General features: G+C 55.2%; 1 long non-coding RNA gene across 3 annotated transcripts in view; it reads right to left on the bottom strand.

Moving 5' to 3' along the window:
• Positions 1-598: 598 nt before the first annotated feature.
• Positions 599-23,472, bottom strand: part of LOC115333516 — a 34,268-nt gene continuing 11,394 nt past the window's right edge. Inside the window, exons 2-5 of one of the 3 annotated variants that reach the window (XR_003920825.1) lie at positions 22,161-22,277; positions 7,485-7,612; positions 6,404-6,537; positions 599-2,721 (exon numbers count right to left, since the gene is read on the bottom strand). This is a non-coding gene — a long non-coding RNA (uncharacterized LOC115333516). The remainder of the gene's footprint in view (positions 2,722-6,403; positions 6,538-7,484; positions 7,613-22,160; positions 22,278-23,472) is intronic. The other 2 variants (XR_003920826.1, XR_003920827.1) reach the window with 2 other exon arrangements.

Here is a 23,472-nt window from a genome sequence, read left to right as displayed (position 1 = left end):
CGGGACAGCAGCAACCCGCCTGAAGATCCTGGGTCCCACTGGTGCCGAGGGACATCCCAGAGGAGCAAATAGGGAGTAACCTGCATGGGCACAGAGCGTGCCTGGAGGGCTTCAGCAAGGCTCTGATTTCAAGGTGCTTTTACTGGGGCAGAGACTAAATCAAGGCAAAGCAGAACTGGGATGAAGCAGACTCCTACAGAAGGCTCTGGGATGTCTGGCGGGGCAGCAGCTCGGAGGCAAGCCAAGCAGGAGGGGGGATTACTTCTGCAAAGGGTACCGTCTGCCAAGGATGTTTTTTATACAAATGATCACAGGCCAAACCCCAAGGAGCTTGATGGGGATTAGGAATAATACATTGGCCTTGTAACCCAAGGCAGCATTTTCCCAGGCCCAGCTGCTTGGCAGGTACTCTCTGGGGCCAGCGCGGGTGTTCATCCAGATAACCTGGAGCATCCTCGTACCTGAACGGATTCCCTTGGCAGTCTTTGACGGAAAGCGTTCCAGGGCAGCAGCAGGGACTGGGACCTGGGAAGCGCTGGCAGAGGCGGCCCCCGAGCCAAGGGAGCTGGGGTCCCTGGAGGGTGGGCTGGGGCGGGAGGGCAGACCCCTGGGTCAGGAACCTGCAGCCTGGTGGGAAACCCTGCGGGTGGCTTCGCACGGCATTAGAAGTGCAGCAAGGTGCCCCCCACCCCCAGAGCTGGGAGGGGGGAAAAGCCAATACTTCGCCTGCACTGGTGGAAGGAAGAAATCAGCTCCTGCAACACCGACTTATTGGCCAAAGGGTCAAGTTGTCTCGTCGGTGGCTCGGCAAAGCCAGCCGGCTCCTTCAGCCCTGTCCTGCCAAGTCCTGCTGTCTGTTGGTGCAAAGGCCACCAGTGGGCTCCCCGGTGCGTCCCAGCCCCCTGAAGCCCCTCTGCCCCCTCTATTCACCTCCTGTTCACTATCACTCACCTCCAGCCACTCGGCCTTTGCTTTCCAGCACAGGGCAACTGCCCTTTGACCGCCTCCTCCCGTGGCTCAGAGAGGACCAGCCCTACGGAAAAGCCATGAGCAGATGTTCTCCCTTATTGTCCTCTCTGATATTTCTTTCCTGCCTCCTCTCCCCCACCTTCTCCTCCTCCTTTATTCTTTGACTCAAGAGCTGAAATGAAAACACCTCCTTCTCCAACAGCCCCCGACAACAGCAGGAGGGAAACCAGATCCGTTCTATTGATTTGCAAAAAAAGAAATACAGAGAAATGTCTTGATAGCATTGTATCAAAAAGCTGATGCTGTGCTGTGCTCAGATGTCTCAAGAGACTGGATCTCAGCTCCTCTGACTGTTTGAAGACTCGCTGAGTCTCCAGGGATCTCGACAGCTCCAAAGCTGCCACGGCAAAGTGAGAAAAATCAGACACATCCACTGCTGGCAAAGGCTTCCTCTGTAGAAATCAGAGGCGGCAGCACAGAAATGGTATATATTCAGTATGGCCAGGGAGCAAGAAGACTGTGAAGAGAAGCTACGGGAGCTAAACTTACACCGCTCAGGAACAGGGCTGGGAGAAGGCATGCCTCCTCTCTGCTGCCTGCAGGTATCATCCAAGTAACAACCCAGAGAAAGGAGGGAGGAGGCGACGTCAGCCTAGGCTGATCAAAGGACTCGGATAACTGAGCTGGGAGCAAGAGGGAAAGCCAGGACATCAGAAACCTTGACCACTGGAAGAAGGAGAGGGAGACGAGTTGCATGCCTCAGAGGCACAAAAGCAGGGATGCTGAAATACATTGTGATGGGTAAATCAGATGACTTGCTCCTCCTTTGCACCATTCATTAAGAGAAGTCCTACCAGGTGCACTATTTTCACCGTATATTTTCACATTGTATTTCCTGGCCCTTGAGAAGACAGTGATTCAGGGACATCCCTGGCCCACAGATATACCGCAGCCTCTGGACAACTTCACACAAGGGTGCAAAATCACCCTGCAAAAAACCCGGGGCAACAGGCCCTGTCCCACGTCCTATTTCTGGTGCCCTCTACACATTCTTCCTCTGTCCAAACTGTAATTGTTCATATTCAAAAGCTCTTGCTGAGATTTTCCTGCCAGAGAAGCAAGCCCTTTCCAATTTTCCAGGTTCCCCGTGCTTCTGACCTCTCCTGGGCTTGGAGTCGAGCACAAAGAGGCATTAGATGTTTGACCAGAGCCTTGCTCCACACTCACCTTCAGCATTCACATGTCCTGGCAGCACACCAAGAGCGCTGACCGGTGCGGGGCTGCTCTCTTTGAGAGAAGGAGCGCAGGCAATGGGAGCACAGGGATTTCTGGGGAAGAATTGACCATCCTGATAAAGGTTTTTCCTCTTTTCCTCCCTGCAGTGAGCCCAAGCACGCCAGGGACTAGGTGAACTCGGGATGACTGCTGGAGAACTCCTGCCTCCTGTGTTGCTAGTGTGCCATCCTCCTGCCCACATTTCTGTCACGCGTGTTCTCCAGCCCACTCATCTCACCTTATTCCCACCAGAGAAACATGAGGTCACCCCAAGGTAGACATCTCAGGAAGTCAAACGAGCTATGCTCCAAAACTGCCGGTTTCTTTACACTGTCTCTTCACGTTGGTGCAGATGTGAGGAAGCAGGACATCCCCGGTGTCTTCAGGAGGAAGATGATGGCACCTGTTTCCCACAGGCTGGGACAGGCATCCCAGGGCTGCTTATGGCATCAGAGACTTGCTCTCCTCAGTGCCTCACTAGGATCAAGGATGAGAGAAATGGGTTAACAGGCCGGATCGCCTCTCCTGGAGTGACTGCACTGTCTCCTGTCCACTGCCGCTCAGCATGGGAGAAAGCCTCCCTCTCTTAGTCCTAAATAACCCCGGCAGATAACTTGGGATCAAGGCACAAAGAGACGAAGAGAAAGAAGGTAAAGATGCGATGGAGCTGAGGTTCAGGGTGGGACGTGGGATCGCTCCTGCCTTGCCTCTGATCCCAGACAGGAGACCAGCGAGGGACCAAACGGCCACAGGCGACGTGGGATCCTCACTGTGGTCGCCAGCAAGGAATCAGCCAGTCGGGCAGGAGGGAAAGTCACGCTACAGCTCTCCAGATGTTTCCTAGCAGGTGGGCTGGGATGGGAAATCGGCTCATCAAAGCTCCCTGTTACCTCCCTGGAATAGTCTCTCCTTTCTGAAACGCACGTAGCAGCTGCAGAGGGGCACAGAGGCAGCACAACTCCTTCCCCACCCGCCCACGCTGTGCCATCAGGCTCCATCACCCGGCTCTGACTTGCACAGTGGACTCATGGACCACCTTGCACCCTGCCAAGGCTCAGAAGAGCAGAGACCTGATGGTTCTGCCATCTTTGGGAAGGATTAACGCTCGAGGTTTTCCAAAGCGATGCTATAGTCATCTACCATCGCATACATGCTGTTACTGCGTTTACAGGCAAGAGTATCAGGTAATCAGCCACGTTCATTAGGAGCTCATTAGCTTTACGGAAGCTTCCTCCTCACCAGGGACTCGGTTGTGCCTCCTTACAGACATGTTACAGCGTTTGCTCTGGAAACGGCTCCAGCAAAATCAATAAGAGCATTCCCATGGCAAGATGCTTTGTGGAATGAGGAAAGGTGTTACCGTCTGGCCAGATGGAAGCACAATGCAGAGCTCTCAGCTGGCAGAAAAGCATCCCCTCGCATTCAAAAGCTCAGTCACCAACATCCTAAATTACTTGAATGACTAACTCAACTATTGCTACAAGGGCAATAACATTTCACAAATAACACATGGAGTTCTTTGCTCTTCTTCACTGTACCAGCTGCAAGGCTCACATTGCTGTTTTCTAAGAGATCCCATTATGTTTTCATAAGATTCCCTCAAAAGCTGCTGTAAGACCTCAGTTTTAAACAAAACACAATTCTCTCTAGTGCTTTGATCCTCCCATCGCTCAGCTCTTTCCAAAGGGCTCAGGATGTTTCTCCCTTTGAAGCCACAAGCTTTTAGCTTTCACGGGTACGCTGCAGCAGCTTCCCCTGGACCGGCATCCTTCTGCTGTGTCAGGGTCTCAGTTGCCCCCCTGGCTTCTGAAGCCTTAGAGCAGACCTGGCAGCCCTGTAATGACAGAGCTGAGCTGCAAGGGACGATGCTCCCTGTGACTCTGGGAGCCCTGGCTCTCTCTGAAAGCATCGCCTGGTCTCTTCTGCTCCTGCTGCAAAGGCTTTTTTGCCCAGAAAAGATCTAACGTTACACAAAAGGGAGCTGGGAGTAACCTGAATCCTTTGCTTAGCTTTGTAGGCACCAAATTTTGTATGGAGAGAGCTATACTGATGCTGAGAAAGGAAAATACGCTGGCTTATGCCGGGGTAAACCAGAGGGCACAACCATGGACGGCTCTTGGGGGAACCCTGCTGCAGGGACTTGCCCTGGCTGGCAGGAGCACAGGGAGAGAGGGAGGGAGGGAGCCGCTGTACGCCCCAGTAAGCCGAAATCAAATCCTTTCCATCCTGACATATTTGGGACAGGGTACAAGAGGCACATTTTGTGCGTGCTGGGAAATTCCCCACCTTTCTACTGGTGAGCATTGCAGAGGCTTAGCGTACGCCCTGAGCTCCAGCATTAATGGCTCTCTCCCGTGGTCCCGCAGACCCCTTCCACGTCCACCCCACAAATCACAGCCCCTCCAGATGGCTGAGCATCCCACCATAGGCAAGCCAGGGGCGCAGAGCCGGGCCGGTGACGCCGAACGGGGACAGCCTCAGCCCAGGCATGACCAGGTCAGTCTGGGCTCAAGCTGGAAAGCCAAGCCAGCGGGTCAGGGTGCGTGGGCTGGCACAGGCACGGCTGCGGCGCAGCTCGGGCAGGGACCGAGGGCTGAGCTGCTTCCAGAGCAGCCCTCTGCCTCCCTCCTCTCCCCTGCGCCAGCCCCGCCGCGGGCACGGTGAGCGAGGTGGCAGGCTAAAGCCGGGGCACACAAGCGGCTACAAAGGCCTGGCCGTGACCAGCACGGATGCAAAGGAGCCAGCTGCCCACAAAAACCGCACGAGACACACCTTGTCAACACGCCTAGCCATATGCTCGCCCAGGATTAGCGAATGCGCTGCCAGACCCAGAGCACCATCATTTTGCTAGCAGAAAAAACACTCAATATTCTCTCTCGCGCAATTCGCTCGGCGCTACTTTATTAGCATGACGAGCCAAGCCGGGGCTGCCAGCTCTCAGCCGTCTGATGCTCTACGCTCGCGTCCAGGGATGAGGCGGGCTGCCCCCGCTAACCCTCCTGCAGGGCAGCGCCGCGGGGAAGAGCTTCACGGGGCGGCAGGTGGGAAAACCTTTCCCGGTCCCCGCCGATGGCTCCTGTTTCTCGCTTGCTGGACCAAGTCCCCTACCTCTGCCCATCCTCTCCCTGGCACGGGGCCGGGGCCGGCCTCGAGGCGGTGGCCGCGGCCCCGTGTCGCTGCCGGGACGCTGTCTGCACGGGATCCCCGCCAGCAAAGCCAAAGCCATCCCGGCTGTTGTTGCTGCTGTTGTTATTTCTCAGTCTCTCGATTTTTTTTTTTTTTCCAGCGCTGACATCGCTTTCCCTGGTGTTGCCATAACAACTGGCGTTAAGAGCTTGTTGACATTGCCCTGTTGTACTAATTGCACAATTTCCTGTCGCTGTTACATGCCAGTTATTTCTTTCGAAGGGCTGAAATTGCTTTCGGCCACCTCGTCTGCTCCCTTGCTGCCTCCTTGGGCCTAGTTAGGGAGCCTGAGCAGGGAGCAAATGATCCTGAAATGCCCCGGGGAAGTGTCATTTAACCCCGTCCAGAGCAGCCAGCCACTCTGTAGCTGAAACGCAGGTAATTTCCGATATTTTGCCTACACTGGTGCTTTCACCATTGCGCTGGCTGGGGCGCGGCAGCAGCAGCAGGAAAATTTAGGGATGGGCGGCTGCCACATGCGAGGTCCAGGACAGAGCTCAGGTAATGTGCCATGGCCACCCCCTTCTCCCACCAGCGCCACTGGCCCAGCCCACGAAACCCATTTTGGGGCTGGGGGAAGCAGCGTGGAAGGGATGCGCTTTCCCCAATGCCAGGGGCAGCCGCCCCACGCTGCCCTGTGCCCCTTCCCCCGGGGGTCTGGCACACCAGCAAAGAGCTGGAGGGGTCCCAGAAGTCCCCATCCACCAGAAAGGGCTCCTCTCTCCTGAATGGGGGTCCCTGTGGTCCTGGCTGGTCCCTGGGGCACTGTGGCATGAGGCTGATGGGCTGCCTGTGAGCTCAGGGGTTTTGCTCCGCGCTTTGACGGAGAGGAAATGATTAGGAGGATCGATGGCATCGATCCAGCCCGGTTTTCAAAGGATGCTCAGGTCACCTTGAGATGCTCGTTATCTTAGCCCATGGCAGCCCAACCTCTCTCCAGCCAGAGCTCCTCACGGTTGCTCTCCAGTCTCACCTGGACCCCTACTTTCCTTGTCCCCTAGTGGGTGCTGCAGGATGCCTGGAAACACCTTGTGATCCCAGTCCGGGGTCTCTCACGGCACTTCATGGCTCGCAGCAGACAGCAAGAGGTCAGCCCCTCTCCGACCACTGTGGGTAGACGGGAGAAAGCAGCTCAGTCTGAGCACCCTGAAAGTTGGCTGGGAAAAGTGGGGAGCCTCCTTCCCAGCCCTGTATCCCTATCAGTCTGTGCTGGGTTTGGCTGGGACAGAGTTAATTTCCTTCACAGTAGCTGGTATGGGGTCGTGTTTTGGATTTGTGATCAAACCAGTGTTGACAACACAGGGATGTTTTAGTTACTGCTGAGCAGTGCTTACACAGAGCCAAGGCCTTTTCTGCTTCTCATATCACCCCACCAGCGAGGAGGCTGGGGGGGCACAAGAAGCTGGGAGGGGACACAGCCAGGACAGCTGACCCCAACCGACCAAAGGGATATTCCAGACCATAGGACGTCATGCTCAGCATATAAAGCTGGGGGAAGAAGAAGGAAGAGGGGGACATTCGGAGTGATGGCATTTGTCTTCCCAAGTAACCGTTAGGCGTGATGGAGCCCTGCTGTCCTGGAGATGGCTGAACACCTGCCTGCCGATGGGAAGTGCTGAATGAATTCCTTGTTTCGCTTTGCTTGCATGCACGGCTTTTGCTTTACCTATTAAACTGTCTTTATCTCAACCCACAAGTTTTCTCACTGTTACTTTTCCAATTCTCTCCCCCATCCCACCGGGGGGGGAGTGAGCAAGCGGCTGTGTGGGGCTGAGTTGCTGGCTGGGGTTAAACCTTGACACAGTCCCACAAACCCAGCTAAAGCCTAGGGATGCTGGATGAAGGGCGCGGGCAGACTGGATGAAAGGGGAGCTCCCAGTCCCCAGCGGGCACTCCTACACGAGCAGCAAGGCTGCCCTGTTGTGTTCCTTAGTAATTTATCACCAAGACACTCACTTTATAAATATTAAATGAAGGGCTCCATAAATTTTTAACACAGAAATAAAACTGCATTTGGTGGAGAAAAAAAAAAACCAACCCAAAACACTCCTCACCCCTTCCTGTTGTTTTCCTCCTTTCCCTGGCCTTGCCAATGGTGGAAAACAGCACTGCACTCAGTCCCACAGCTGCTAATGTGAGGATGGCGTTGATATTTCTGCAGGGCGCTCGCAGGCGGTTTTATCTGCGCAAGAGCACATCATTAGCACGCCTTCCCAGCTTGCCGGGTATCGAGGAGGTCACACTGCAGAACGTCGTGCTCTGTCACGTCGTTAACTGTAATCATAAAAATGCTGTGTCCTGAACTAGTACCATCCAAAGTGACCTGGAACCACTGCCTGTGTAACATCTGTGCCCGTTCTTCAGTACTTGCTTCAAGCCAGCTGGCATATTTTGGGCCCAAATTCAGTTTTGTATAGAGCTAACCGTTCCCATAAATGTGGCTGACCCACACGTGTGGCGCACAGGCGTGACAACAGGTCTCCGAAATTCTCCGAGAAGACCTTGGCGAGGTCCTTGCGCATCTGGGGCAGCTCTAAGTCCCTCTCAAAGGGTTTTGAGAAGCGCTCCGATCCCTCCCGCTCCCCTGGGTCACACGTCTTGGACCTAGCAGAAACCAGCAGCGAGCATCGCTGTGGGTTTCACGCTGCGGCCACCACCCTGGTCCTCCAAGCAGGGTGCAGCAAAAACAACGGCGGTGACCACGCGAGCCAGCTGCACCACCAGCGGTGCCAGTTCCCCGGCACACAGGCCGGCGTGTCCCTGCCCGTGATCATTTTTTGATTGCCCGTTCAAGGTAGGGCTTGCTGCTGGTGCGCTCTTCCCCTCGTCATGGCTTTCTGCTGGGCCTCCCCGTTCCCGGTCCTCTGGACATGGAAGAGGAGGAGGAGGAGGAGGAGGAGGTGGCCACCGCTGACCACAGCCGTGGAGGCCGGGTGGCATTGCTTTCGGACTGGCCGGGCAGCTGTTTTGAACACATCCCTTCGCAGGGGCTGCTAACAAGGGGCACAGAGCTCCGAGCACAGCCCACACACCCCTGGGAGCTGCAGAAACACGCTCATCCCTCACTGTCAGCCTGCTGCGATGAAGAGCACGGATGAATCATTAGGACAAGTGCTACTACAGCCCAAGTGCAAATCAGGGAAGATTGGACCTTTAGCAAATAATAGCTCTTTGCTCAAGTGTGCTACTCTTCTGTATTCAACTGTGGCTCCTTGCGCTAACCCTGTTGCAGGGGCTGCATGGCGAAAGGGGTCACGTTGCTACCCCTTAGGGCCCTGCACGCATACCTCTGCAGTCCAGCTGCATTTCAGTCCCCCCCGATGGACGGCAAAATCGTGGCCGGTGGTCAAACTGGCCCTGAAGAACGTTATGTCCCATCAGTCACTGCGGTGTCTCTAATGCTACGCTGCTTACCTACTCAGCTGCACAGAAAATGGAACTTGGCTAGAAAAGCCTGATGCCAGATTACACCATGCCTCTTGTTCTCCCTGCACCCTCTGCGGGACCCACTTTCTCCCCTCGCAGCTCTCTGTGAAGTGCAAATGCCAGCAAATCCCTGCTCCTGCAGTCATTAACTGCAGGGAGGAAAAAAATGTCAGCAGCTTTCTGATCAGAGCGGATCAGATGGACTTTGCCTGGACTCCCCTCAGCCAGACAGGGACAAAGACGAATCCCACAGAGCTTTCTCCTTCTTTCTCCTTGCTGCTGAGTGCCCCAATAGAGTCATCTTGGGCCTTACACTGCAGAGGAAGCCTAACTCTACAGCCAACCTCAAAAATACCTGTAAGAGTTCATTGTTGCTTTGATGAACTCCAACATTTTGGCAAGATTTTGTTGTTTCTCTGCGAGCGTGAAACGACAGAGTCAATGTTTACAATGCCGTGTTGAAGCAAATGGATTAATTGCCCCGGAGCCCCTACTGAACAAGGTAAAACCGAGAGATGCAAATTCCCCTCCGCGCACCAAGCGTTGCCTGCTGCAGTCAAGATCTGGGCAAGCCTCTAAAGCGTGAACGATGCTGCACGGCGCCTGGAGGTCTTCCAGGCTGAACCGGCCCCCTGGACCTGCCGGCCTCCCCACCCCACCGTGGGCTGCCCTCACCACGGCTCCTTGGTCACCCGGAGCATCGTCCCCACGGCAGGGGCTGGCGGGGAGGACAGGGAAGCAGGTTGTGCCGGGCGGTGATGCCTCGCAGCCCAGCAGGTAAAGGAGGATTCCCAAGCTCCCAGCTGTCAATCTGCACAACAGAGCCAGGCATTAAACAAAACAGAAACTCATAAAAGTGATTTTAAAAATAATAATGGCAACACAAGTTATTAAAATCTGCACTCAGCTGGGCATGGGGCTTATTGAGTATTTTCCTGGCTTTTTGTCAGACTGTGGGATTGCCCCAGACACCGGGGCAGGGTGTATGACAAGGAGAGACAACGATCAATTTTTAATATTGCATATTTAAGCAGGCTTGGGCTCCAATCCATCATATCCCCCGGCTTTCCCTAAAATTAATCTTCAATAGCTTATCGAGAACTTCAGAAAATTAATATCCTAGCATTTCACCTTAGGGGAACAGCACTTTTTCTGGCTGAATATGCATGCGAGAGCGAAAGAGTGAGAGATGAAGCATCTCCCTGTAAAACTTCAGGTTCAAAAGATGGTTTTAGCAGAGCCACCCACCACCTCTGTAGGGCTCCAGCTCTGTGGGGGCTGCTGGAGAGCCAAGGAGAGACTCTTCAGGAAAAGCTGATGGAAAAGGGCATCTCGGGAGCCACTCAGAGCCTGCACTGAATCCACCACCCTGCGGTCCCGTCTCCTCTATGGCCTCGCTCTCACCGAGGATGGGATGCAGGGTGAGGGGCAATGCAGAAAAGACATGGCCCTTCCCAGGCAATTCCGGACACTTCACCTTTCTGCTTCCTATCCGGGCCCGAAATGATTGAATCTGCCCTTAGTGTCAGCCCAGGGAAGCATGAAGAGGAACAGGAACAGGTTGTTTCCCTGTTGTCTGGCTCCAAGGAGCTGAACATCTGCGCTCTCACTCCCAAATTCAGCGGGGGGTAAAGGCTCCCGCTGGGAACCTGCGGGGCACGGCAGCATCCGAGCCCCACCGGCCTTTCGGAAGAGGACGGTGGGAAGCCAACAAGGGAGCGCAGGCTGTCAGTCAGGCACGGCTCACATCCCCGGAGGACCACGCTGCTTGACTGCGTGCCTCCCAGGAACAACTTGTTCACGAACAAGTAGCTTTTACAGCCAAAAGGGAGGGTCCGAATCCTCCGCGGGCTGGCAGCAACCCAGCAAGCCCTGGCAAGTCACCAGGAGGTGCGGCCAGCCCCCCCGGCCGAGCTAACGTGGATCCCTCGCAAAGAGATAACCCATCCCCGAGGAAGGTTTCGAGCTGCGGAGTGCTCACCAGGCACCCAGGGAAACCCCTCGAGTAACCCTCGGTAGCGTGAATGGGTATCTGCACCCTCAGGATCAATGTTTCCAACCCCGCACCCCTGGAAATACAAATACAAACACATGCGTGTGAGCACCAGCAGGAACGGCGAGGAAGGGCTGTGTTTCCAGTTAACCAAAGCGAGGAGGACCCAGCCGAGGTGGCTGGGCTCTGCTGGCCCCAGGACGGGCAACGCGCTTGCTAGCAAGGAGGACGGCAGCTGTGCAGCACAGCACAGCACGGTTGCTTTCTGTTTGCCCTACAGGAAGATAAAAGCCAAAGACCGCTTCTACCAGAGAGAAAAGATCTATCTGAAAACTGGCTTTTATCACTCGTCCAGAGGAGTCCCAGGCACACAGCAAGGGCTTGGTGACCAACGTCCCCTCTCCTCCACGTACACCCAGTATTGACCCTGGGGACACAGCTCACGGTGTCCATGATTCGGAGAGGCTGAGCGTGGCAAATCAACCCTAAGAGATTTTGTACCATAAACCCACCTCCCTTTCCATCGGATCCGGCTTTGACTTTCATAACCTTAATTTCCTCCCAGCGATCCCCTTACCACTGCTGCCGGGGTGCTTCCCCACGCTCCAGCCTCCTACCCGAAAGCCGGGGCACGAGGGAGGGCTGCTCTGCTCTGCCCTTCCCCACCATCACAGCCACCCCTTTCCAAAGCAGAGCAAGGCTTGCAAAACTGGTGTCTAGCTGGTGTTGCCAGATAGATCACCTCGCAGCTGCCCAGTAAATATATCTGGGAGCCAGATTCCCCTTCCCTGCCTGCTCCTTGCTTCTGGGCAGCTGAGGGTCTCTCTCGGGGGCCAGAGGGAAGGAAGGAGAGCTAGGAAGAGGCCGCACAGGGAAAAAGGGAGTATTTCGGTGCCAGATCTGTGCCGGCTAGGAATGGGGGAGGCAAGAGTGACAGACAAAGAGCTGGGGAGCAGGGGGGATGCCCCAAGCCGTTTCACAGGAGCCCTCACCAGCTTCCCCATTAAACAGGCTCCGTGGCAATAGGATTAATGGGTCAGGGAGCATGGGACCACATCCGAGACTGGATTATCTGGAAGAGAATTAAGTTGAGATTATCTCCAGCCTAGCACGCACTGCCAGTGCCAGGTCGCTGTGGTTGTTAAATCTCCCTCTCCGGCAGCACCCTGCAGTGCTGGCAGCCCAGGTCCCCCATCATCACAAGGGCTGGATTTAAAGCTCCCCCGTGTCTCTCACCTAGTCCCCATATGGGGGACCCGAGGGGCTACAAGCTCGTCTGCAGCTCCCTACGTCATAGCGGGGCTGGAAGGATTTGTTATTAATAATTAAGCACCCACAGAGTATATGCAGAGGAGAGCTGCAACACCCCACGGGACCTGGGGCATCCCGGGAGTGCATGATGAAAAACATCCTGGAGGATACCAGTGCTGAGCACACGGCCAGTGAGCCGTGCTGTGGGGGGGTACGGGGAGAGCCGCTTGGGGCCAGGATGCCCTGGGGACAAGGATGCAGGGCTGGGATGCGGAGAGGCTTTTCCTGGGTGGCAGGGGCACGGCCAAGTCCTGGGATGGCTAGGAGAGGGGTTTGCCAGGCTGGCACCTGGCCCCATGGGGAACGTGCCCCAGGTGGCAGAGCAGACTCTCGGGCCAGATGCAGTCTCCTCCGTCCCGCTGCGTTTCTTGGCTTTGTTGTCCCATTTCCCGAGATGAAATTGCATCTCCTCGAGGAGATGCAGCAAACCCCCTCCTTCCCCACAGAGGGTCTGGCTGTGCCAGTCCTGTGAGCCGCCTCCACCTCTTGCCGGCAGCTCCCCAAAAAGAGCTATTACATATCTCCGTAAAGAGGGCACTTATGATAGGTTCATCTCCCCCAGAACCTCCTGACTGCACTCTACAAGCACTAATTAATTAAGCTGTATACCTGGAGCTGCGGTGGGATCCGTGTCTGTCTGCTACGGCAGGCAAACCCAGACGGGGTTATAGCAGAAAGGGTTTGACCGCAGAGTAAATCACTGCCAGAGCCCAGAACAGACTCCGGGTTCCTGCAGCTCGGTTGCAACACATCGGGGTACTCCCAAATGGGGAAATCGAAACCTCGCCTGGCAACAAGAAATTACAGCAGGTAACAAGAAAGAAAAAAATGAGCCAAAATGGATTTCTGGAGAGCAGATGGCTAAAGGTGTAAAAACAAAAAACAACAAGAAGAAAACCTTCCCCCCAAAAACAAACAACAGATAGTTGGTAGCAAATGTTACACTGACAATAAAAATGAAGCCTCCAGGGGTAATTTGGGGAATTACAGATCAGTAAATTGCACATCTGTGTGCACCAAATTGATTGGAATGATAATTAAAAACAGAACATCTCATAATACAGCCCAGTGTGCGTGTCTCAGAGGAAAACCACGTCTCACTAATCTCCCAGATTTCCTTGAACGTATCAGCCCAGCGGCGGATGCAGAACAACGAAGTGGCTATTTATTTAGAGCTCCTCCAACAAAAGATTGTCCAGACGGCTGCTAAAAAAGCTAATTAGCCAAGGTGCAAAAGGCACTGTCTTTTCCTGCATGGGAAACCGGCAAGAAGTCCCAAAGCAGAGAGGACAAATAGTTGGGGTTTATAACAACAAAAGATTAGCAGCGGTGAAGTTAGGATGCGTGCTAGGCTTCCTGCTGTGCAAGGGTGTTATTAATGGTCTGGATGGAGGAGCAGAGGCAGGAGATAGGAGCAAGCGCAAACTTCTCTTCAGGTGATTCATGAGCACGGGAGACAGCAAGGAGCTTCAGAGGGTCCTGAAGGTACTGTACGGTGACAAATTGTATTGATGCTGATAAATGCAAAGAAACGCACTTTGCAGCATAAAACTTGCAGGTTTTGTAAACCTGGGAGGGTTTCTGTGCCCTCCCTAGAGGAGGCTGGGGCTGCCCTGGGAACACCTTGGTCCACGCTCCCTGCTGAGGGTGCCGCAGCAGCCGGTGAAGCCTCGACGCAGCCGAGACGGGTCGGGCGACGCACGGCAAGTAACGTGGGGATGGGCATGAGGCCGCAGGGAGAGCACCGCAGGGTTGCAGGGGGGACCACCGAGAGGAGCGGGGGGCCTGAGGGATGGGGACCCCAACTGTCAGGGAGGGGAGGCGTGAGGCAGGCTTACAAAATAACAAGTGGCAGACAGAAGACGGGAAAACCCGGTTTTCCCTGTTGCCTAGCAGGAGAGCAGGAGGCTGGTCAGTGAAACGCAGGAACAAGGCAGGAAAATGCCACTTCACTGGTTGTGAGATTAAATGATGGTGGTTTTTTCCCCAGGAAACAGCTGTTTGAGACCAGAAACTCAGTGAGATTCAACGCTGGATTAGATACATGCATAGATATCAACAAAACCCAGAGCATCACTATTACCGATGACATTTTGTGACAGGGATAGGAAGCCTTGTGCCTGGGGCTCTGGCTACCCCACCTTTTCCAGACCCCCGGGGGGGCCGGATCACTCCATGCCCGCTCTGCCAGCCTCGCTCCTTACCCTGCCCCAGCCACTGCTGAGGGGTCTGCATCAACCCGGAGGCAGCGAGAGAGCTCCCGCCTGTCCAGACCTTGCTAGCAAGCGTTAATATTGCTCTGCTGAATGGGATGACGAACGTCCGATGGGAGGGCAGCACAAGGAAAGCTCTCGGGAACAGAAACTCTCATCTTTGATGGTCTTGAGGCTTCTCAGCACAGAGCATCCCATAGCAGGGGAACTGCCCCAAACCTGGCCCTCATCGCCCCATCCTCACTATCCCACAACCGTCCTGGTCCGAGTGACATCTGCGTAGCCATCAGCGCTCCTGGCAGCGCCAGCCGTGCCGAGCCCTGAGGGAACACCACACTGGGAATATCCTCAATCTGCGCTGGGAAGAAACTTCCCTGCGTGACAAGGCAGAGCAGCTGGCTTCAGCCCTCGCGCCCGCCGAAAAGGCTGGCAGCTTTGCAAAACGGGACAAAACCTTCGAGCGGAGACAGAATAGGAAGCGGAAAGCCTTAAGGAAATGCCGAGCCGGAGGCTCCCGGGGCTGCTCCAGCCCCAGCCAGCTCACACGCAGCCCTGGCATCCCGGTCCCTCGGCTGTGCTGGCTGCTCCCCAGCCAGCCCCTGCACATCCCAGCCCCGACCTGCCACTCTCCTGGTTTTTCTCTCCCTCCAAGCCCCGCAAGAGGCGGCTCTGCTTGTGGACATGGGTTTTTTTTTGATGCCAACAAACAGAGCCTGTGTTAAGCAAGTGAACCCTGCAGTTGCCCCACTGGGGGTGAAACCCAGGCTCGGAGAAGGGCTTGCAGGGGTGAGAGGCGAGTGCATCAGCCCTTGGCACCTTGCCTCTTCACCCTCTCCTTCGGAAAGGCCAAAAGGCTCCTGGCATTTCTTTTTGGCTCCTATCAGCTCCAAAATTATTTCCCATTGCAGCAAGCAGATTCGGCTTTCCTCTTCCCCACAAGCCTCGTGACACCAGCCCCACAGCTCACCTTGCCCAATGCAGTACAGGACGCAGGTTATTACGCTGGGAATATACTCCTCCAGCCTTCCCATGCTCCTTTCACATTCATTTTTAATCAAAGGAAGAAAGAGTCCACTTGGGCCCCAGGAACGTGGCCCTTACACATTTGGCTCTGTATCTTTCAAGAGAGAAGAAACTCTTCCCCTCCACTCCCTTCCCAACTACTCTCTCCCAGATTCATCATCATTAGCAACTATAAACGTCAGAGCTGCAGCCATTAGGCTGCTATTCCTAGATAAATAATGCTTTTCATATTTAATTTACAAGTGGTTGCAGAGCCTCTTTGGGGTGCACGGGGTTAATTAAGAGCTGAATTAGATGGAAATGCTTCTCCCTGAGGAAACTCAATTAAACCGTTCTGGCAAAAAACCAAGGATGGTCAGGATTTCTCCCCAAACAGCAATGCTGTGCCAGCCACCCCGACCGCTGTGTCCCCTCTGCCTGGGGAAAGAGCCTCTTCTCCCACCTAATGCCACGCACGCGTGCCCCAACGCTGCCGATGGGCACGGCTGGCTGCCCCCGACCCCTGTGGGAAAGGGAATGGGGCACCGAAGCAGTGGACGTAAATAACAGGCAGTGATGAGAGACAGGACTAAGAAGCACCCAGCACCTGCGTGGGACACGCACTGTAACAGCTCCTCCTTTTCAGTTTGAATATTGAGAGTCCCTGGGTTTTGGTCAGATATGCCAGCGATGATGTTCACCGTTAATCCTTCCTCCTGCTGCACAAACAAGTTGCCAAACGCTCCTCAGGAAAGCGATCTCCAAAACAGGAGGTGTACCAAGACCTTGCTATGCAAGTGAAGGAAGCTCCTGGCCTCCTCCTCCCAGACATCTGCTCACCAAAGCAACTCATGCTGCAAATCGCAAACTGCCACGGGCCCCGTGCGAGCTATATATCCTTCCTGTGGTGGTACATGGGCAGCAGCTCCTTTCCTTCCCAAGAAAAAGAGCTATGGACAGAGCAGCATTGCTGGAAGCAGCAAAACAAAACAAGAAATTCAAACCCCCCCCCCCAGAGAAGGAAGTGAGATCTTTTGAGATGACAGGAAAGTTTCTTTACATGGACTTTTTGCTCTGATCCCAGCCAAATGAGGAAGGCAGCGTATCTGGCTTGCTAGATGGGATGAAAATGCTAAAATTCAAGTGCTCGATGTCCATACACAACACCTTGTAAAGACCTGTCAATCCAAGGAAGCATTTGGTGGCCCCGATCGAGAGCTTTTCAAACTCATACTCATTTAAACCTACTTCTACTCTTCTGCATGTGTCCTTTCAACAAATCCAAGAGGCAGATGGTCTGGTAGCACCTCCATGCCACCCCACCCTGAGTGGCTTCAGCTTCGAGGAGGTGGAGGACTGGTACCAGGATTTTCCCTTAGCAGCAGGTGCTTGATCTTAGAGACCTGCACGTCCTGCAGCTCCTTCCCTGGGTCCATCCCTGCACGATGCTGGCTGGAGACCCACCTGAAAGTGATTCAGCTGTTCTTTCAACAATCACAGCACAAGGAAGATAAACACCATGTCATCCTTTTTAATATCACCCTCAGAGTTTGATGTGATTACCTGCTGTGTTCACTTGGCACTTGAACATTCAGACCTATCAATTTAATCTTAATTGTGCCCTTAATTTGATCATTGTGTTGTTCCACCCCTAACGGGCTTGGAGAAATCTGGTAGTAAATTTGCCCTGCAACTTGCTCTACTTAAGCGTACATTTGCTTGGTTGGCCTTTGTATAAGATTTGCGAGGCAGAGCACAGAAATCAGTTTATTCTGTCGACTGGCGGCATGGATAATGAACCTGGGGGGGCAGCAGTCCCTTTGCTAACATGCTCTGCTACCAAATCAGAGCTCCTGTATCCCACAAAACCCACCCCATCCTTCCCCTGGCCACGGAGGGGCTCAGGCAGAGACGCAGGCAGGGTTTACTCAGCTGAGGGGGTGCACGTATTTCAGTTCAGATGTGGTTACTTCCTCCAAAAGCATTTCCAAGCGTGGCTGGACAGGGAGGAAGAGAGCCAGCTATTTGCTACACCTCTACCAATGCATTTTCGCCCCTTGGTCTTTCGGCTTGTCTGTTGCTTAGCTGCACGCAGCCCCTTATAGTATCTCTCAATGTCTGACATGCCCTGTCTAACTGGGAGGATGACAAAGGAGAAAATCAGGCTCTAGAAATTCTTTCAGCCCCTTCCTTCAGAGGCTGCAAATCCTCATCTCCTTGAGGCCACGCGGGTGAGGTTACCCACACAAATGCAGCCTGCGCAGAAGCAGGAGGAGCTGAGAGAAAGTGGGAGCAGAGCAGAAGAAATCCTGGGCATCGCATTCCTCATCCCAGGACTTTGCAAAGCCCACAAACACTTCCCCCAGCTTTGCAGCGGAGAAACCAAGTGCCTGCCGGACCAGTCCCGCCTGGGCCTGCCTGTTTAACCTCTGGCTGCCGGTAAGTGGATGGGCTAACCCAAGTACCCAAAATAAGCCTCTTGCTGACAAAAAGCCTCAGGAACCTGGCAAGGACAGGGTCCCAATAAGGACACTGTAGCCGGACTTGCAAGGACAGCCAAGGATGCCCTGGCACGCCATCTCCCCCATCCCCTGGGGAATTTTTATATTTAATTAGAATAGAGTTAAGGAAAGAAAGACAAGTGCATGTGTAGGAGTAAACTGTCACCCAGGTAGCTGATTTCCTCCATGCAGGAGACAGAAGCAAGGGAACATTTAATCCTGCTGGCTGAGCATGGCCAAATTGAGATCTACAGGGACTTCTCTGTGCAAATGCCGTACGGTGACAAACAGCCTGGGTAACAGGATAAGCTTTATCTGAACAATCAGCCAGTTCAGTGCAGCCTTCCAGGGCCGCTGGCACCGGCCAGCGAGGGGTCGCCTGGGGATAACTCCTGCAGCCGAGCAAGAGAGTCAAAAAAGAGCAGCCTGGGACGTTACTGGATTTGGGCAACTTAGCCAAAAATCCTCGGTGAGCTGCCCTTTTGCTTAGAAACCGCCCCGTTACCCACCCCCTTGGCAAAACCTTTCTGCTTGCCACCCCAGGGCAGGAGGCTGGGGCTGCCCGCTCCCTGCCCACCACCCAGCCGCACACCTCCGCGGCCCACGGCCCCTCCGGCACAGCAGCCCCTCGCACACCGAACGGGGCTCTCGGCCTCAGCCGCCCGCCGGCATCCCTGCCTGCGACCTGCGTGCCTTCCGAGAGCTCTTGCGAGCGCGCAGGGATATTAATGATGCCGCCTTTTGATATGCAAACGGAGCGCTCATTACGCCTCTCGCCCCACATCCTCTGAGCTGTTAATTAAAGAGCGTGCAGCAGGCAGAAAATTATCATCATCGCCTGCAAAATAAACCGACAATGCTCGGATGGCTGCACCCCCCCCCCAAAGCAGGTATAGCAAGCCCTGGCAGCCGCAGGACGGATGGACAGACGGACCCACGCTGCTCAGCGCTCGGGCAGGCGAACCCCACAGCTCCCGCGCAGCCACGACGTGCGGCGCAGAAAACTGCGCCCGGGCCGCGGTGCCCGCGTTGGAACCGGCGAGGTTGAGGGCAGCTGTGGCACATGGGGCAAACGCACGGCTCCCGGGCTGCAAAGGCACCGGTGCCGCCCGCCAGCACCACGCTGCTCTTTGCCCAACCTCTCCCAGGCTCTAGGCGAGCAGGAGAGATCCCTTTCCATCAGCCCAGGGAAGGACGGCTTTCCCCTTCCCCAGCCCCTGCCTGGATGGTCACCGCTGAAAGCAGAGATGGGAACAGGTTATTTTAGGGCTGACCTTCATGGTGCCTCCGCTTCCTTGGGGAGAGGGAGACCTGGATCCACCGCAGCACTTTGCGGGGAGGGCGGCAACGGCCGGGTGTCCTTGACGGTGAGCCCTGGAGAGCTGCTGCTGCAGCCCGGAGGCAAGGTTAGCAGGGCTGATGTGCAAAAACAAGCCCGTGCTTTGGCCTTGATAAAGCTTTTGGGGAGGGAGGGACAAGCTGAATGGGAGCCAGGTGGGAAAAGATGCCCTGATTGCTCTCGAAGCAGCACTCGTCTCCCACCACTGCCCTGCCAGGGGAAGGGGCTCTCCCATCCCCATCCTCAAACTGCCGCTTGCCCCTCTCCGGCATCTCGCCTTGCAAACAAGCAGCAGCTTTTTGGGGCTCTGAATCTAATCCTTGCAGAAAGAAGCAAGCGCCTGCAGCAATCACCGCAGATCAAAGGGAAGGGTGGGAGTTGGAGCCCACAATTTCCTTCTGCTCTGACTAAACGAGGAATCAAATTAACCTGTTAGTGAGCTGAGCAGAGACCTCCCCGACCCACTTTCCATCCTAGGTGGATTTGTGTTTAACCCCAGAGCACACAGTTGTTCCCAGGGGCTGCCTCTCCCCGCTTGGTCGGACCAAAAACTCAGCTGTGACTCTGTAGTAGAGGACGGTGCTCCTGGAAACTCCAGGTCCCAGCACACGGCTTTCCTCCCTCCGCATTGACCCGGAGAGGGGAGGATAGCAGTTTGCTCTTGGATGAGTCTGGGCACATTTTGGGTGTCCCCTGTCCTTCCACAGATTCCCCATGGCTGAGAAGGGGGCTGTGTTGAGATGCAGCTCAGCCATTAGCTAGAAGGACATACTGGTTTTTTTCCCTGCCTTTTTTTTGGATACAGCCTGCATTTGTCTCTGCTGTTGGGAAACAGGGATTACTGCGGAAATGAGACTCTCCCTCTCACGGTGCTGGTTAGAAATAACAGAAACAGCAGGTGCCCCGTGGACAGTAATGGACTCGCTGTCTCTCCTTGCACCCAACAAGCACTGCCTGATTTGTAACCCTGGGGAAAAGGGAGAGCTTGCAAGCGGGAGGCAGGCTCAGGAGCTGCCTGACACTTCGGAGGGAGGCTGCTCTTTAGCATTTTTTTGCCCATCAAAAGAAAAGTAAACCCTCACTCACAACTAAAGGTGTGCTACATGGGAGCAAACGCCACCTCTCCCTGCCCTCCCAGGCCAGGCTTTAATTGCTGTTTGCCTGGGAAGGTGGTTCAGGCCCCCACCTCTTCCCTCTTTCTCCTCCCTCTTTCCAAGCTGATGGTGTTTCTGTACCCCAGGGAGGAGACCCCTCTGTGGCAGGGCAGCTGGAAGCAGGGATGCCGGAGCAGCTCAGCGCTGCGGGACAGACCCTGACCCCCGTGTCTCCCACACCTCCGGCGAGAAGATGCTGGGAGTGGGATGCAAGCAGCCCCTCGGATATTTCTACTGCTCTGAATCATTGCTGTACCCAGGTGCCGTCGTCCCTGCGGGGACTTGGAAGGTGCAGACTCCGTGGGGTCTGCACAGAGAAATGATTTGTCATGCTCTCCCCTGGGATTTCCTCCTGCCTCCACCGGCGACAGTGCTTCGCCCCCCCGGGGTTCAGCGTGGAGCGGGTAGGGGAGCTGGCACCGGGGGCTGCCAGCTCAGCTCTCTCCAGAGGCAGATGACAGCCGCTGCCTTCCGTGGCCCCGACGCCTCGGCTAACCTGGTAGTGACAAATGTGGCAGTGACTCACCCAGGGGTGGAGATGACGGCAGCCTATTTCCCTGGGGCAGCAGTGGGCACGGGATGGTGGTATTCCTTCCTCTCCCACCCCATCCCACCCTCTCGGGAGGTAGAAGATGCAAAAGCGATTTAACCCAAGCAACTCTGCTCCTCCACCTCCTCCCCACCCCGCGGCCAGGCTTCTCGCCCGCACCTCCAGCCTCCTGGGACCTTGCTGCAACGCTGAGGGTCTGTAACCCCCCACATCAGCCGTTCTGCACGGCTGCAGTGACCACGGGCTGCCTCTGGCCTTCAGCCTCTCTCCCGCTCCTCCCGCAAGCGGTACCATCCATCTCCTCATCTCAGGACTCGCCCTGCCATCCATCACCGACTGCCTGAGCACATTATCCTTCACTTTTCCAGACAGCGGTCGAGGAAGGCAGCTGGGACAAAGCAGCTACTTTGCTGAATCTCAGACACGCTCGCACCTTGGCTCTGCATGACTGTGCTGTGGGGCTGGAGCTTTGCTGATTCAAACTCTCCGAAGACCGACAAGGTCCGCAGAGCTGCCCGGCATCGTGGGCACCACCTGCGGTCCTTGGGGATGGAAGTTGTGGCAGACGGGACAGCCTGAATACCACCACGCTGGACCACAGGCAGCTAAATCCATCCTTATTGCCATGTCCTGGCCAGCATCCCCAGGGCTGCAGTATGGGTTATAAACTGCCCGGAGGGAGCGCGGTGCCCTGTCGTTGCCCGAGGGCAGCGGCGAGGCTGGGAGTGCCCAGCAGCCCAGCACGGGGCCACAGAGAGAGGATGGGGCTGGTTTTTGGCCAGTGCTTGAATGCTTTTGCCTGAGACTGTAAAGTTTCTGAGGCTGGAGCTTATTCCTTACTCTGGGATTTTTCCCAGATGCCTCTTCTTTTGAGGTTCTCTCCCACTCTTCAACTGTTTTCACTCCTTGAGGAAGGGGCTTTCGCCTGCAGCATCCCTGCAGCCCCAGGGGGACCAGGGCTTGGCCCTGCCTGCAATCCCAGTGCCGCTCCCCTGCAAACCCTGCCCGGCAGCTGGGCAGGGCATGGTTTTGCTGTACAGCCCTCCTGCAGCGAGGTCAGCGCTGGGGCTGCCCTCCCGAGCCCCCCCGTGCCCACAGCCCCACTCACCAGTCCCTCCTTCCCAGATCCCCCAGAGCAGCTCTAGCCCCCATTGCCCCCCGTGTCGGTGGACGCGTGCGCTGGGGGGAGAGGTGGGCAAACACGTGCTGTTCTGCCACAAGTAGAGTAAAGAGATACTTACAACAGCATTTGCTCTGACTGATCCAGCATAAAAATGACAGCAGGGAAATCCCAATACTTCCACCGCTGAGATTGCCACCGTAACACCTCCTGTGCCAGCGCCATGGCAGGGATGTGCCTGTGGGGAAAGAGGTGGCATTGCTATTTCAGAGCCCCTAAAGATCTGACCCACACTGACCCGGTATCGCAGACATATTAACTAGGGGAAAAAAAGATTTTGGAAGGCTAAGAAGATTCATAGCTTCTCGTGGTATATTACATAACGTCAAAAAAACCAATTCTGATAAATACATGGTTTAAGGTGAGTTGGTAGTAATAGGTGCTACAAATTTAAATACCTCACCGCACACTCAGTACATAGCTATGCAGGAATAAGAAGCACTTTGGTTTAATATGCATTTAGTATAATGCACCAGTGTTTAGTTTGTATTGAATTGCTGCACTTCTGTGTGCATGCTGATATTAAATGTGCATCTACATGTTGACTGCGTAGGTATCAGCAGCTATTCAGATGCCAATGCTGACCTAGAGCTTTAAAGGACCCTAAAGCAATATTTTTGGAGAAGCACCCGCTGACCAAAGGACTAAGTGGCCATCAGGCCCTGCAGGCTCCTGTTTGTGGGTCCTGCTGTTTTAGAAGAGCAGAAAAGGATGAACAGTCTTGGCTCTCAGATGATGCTTTTTGGGGTGAGCTGACACCGTCCGTCAGTGCAGAAGGCCATCGCCTGCTCGCCAGGGTTGAGCGGAGCCAGGAGCGGAGCTCTGCCACCCTCGTGGTGCATCCCAAGGGACCGGCTCACCCACGTCCCCTCCGAGCAGCTCCCTCCTGGGGACAGACCTCTCAGCTCCCACCGCCCAGTGTCCTGGCTGCCACTGAGCTCCGAGGTGCCGGTGAGTCACCGGCGTCACGTGAAGAGCGAAGTCCTCCAGAGATGTCACCCGGTCCTCGCTGCCGCTCTGCCCGCGGCAGCCTGAGCAGAGGCCACGCCACGTGCATCCCCTGCGGCACGCAGCTCCCTGGCAGCTTGCTGGCGCTTGATTCTCCCAGGAGTTTTGTCCAGGCTGACGTGAAAGCTTTCCACTTTCTTTCCAGGGACCATTCTGCGCCTTCGGACCTGGGATGACCAGGGAGCTTCCCACCCACTTTCACCCCTTTCTCTCTAGCTTCATCCCTTTTCTCCCTCCTCCCCTGGGTATTTGCACCCTGCTACCCTGTCTCCGTCTAGCCAAGCCACACATGAGGCTCTTTTAGTCTCTCTTCACACACAAGCTTTCCAGCCTATTTTCCTGTTTTTCTACAGACTGCCCCAGTC

This window comes from Aquila chrysaetos, chromosome 2, assembly GCF_900496995.4.
Source record: "Aquila chrysaetos chrysaetos chromosome 2, bAquChr1.4, whole genome shotgun sequence".
Lineage (NCBI taxonomy): Eukaryota > Metazoa > Chordata > Aves > Accipitriformes > Accipitridae > Aquila > Aquila chrysaetos.
Note: the sequence above shows the minus strand (reverse complement) of the source record. Positions and strands in the feature narration are given on the sequence as shown.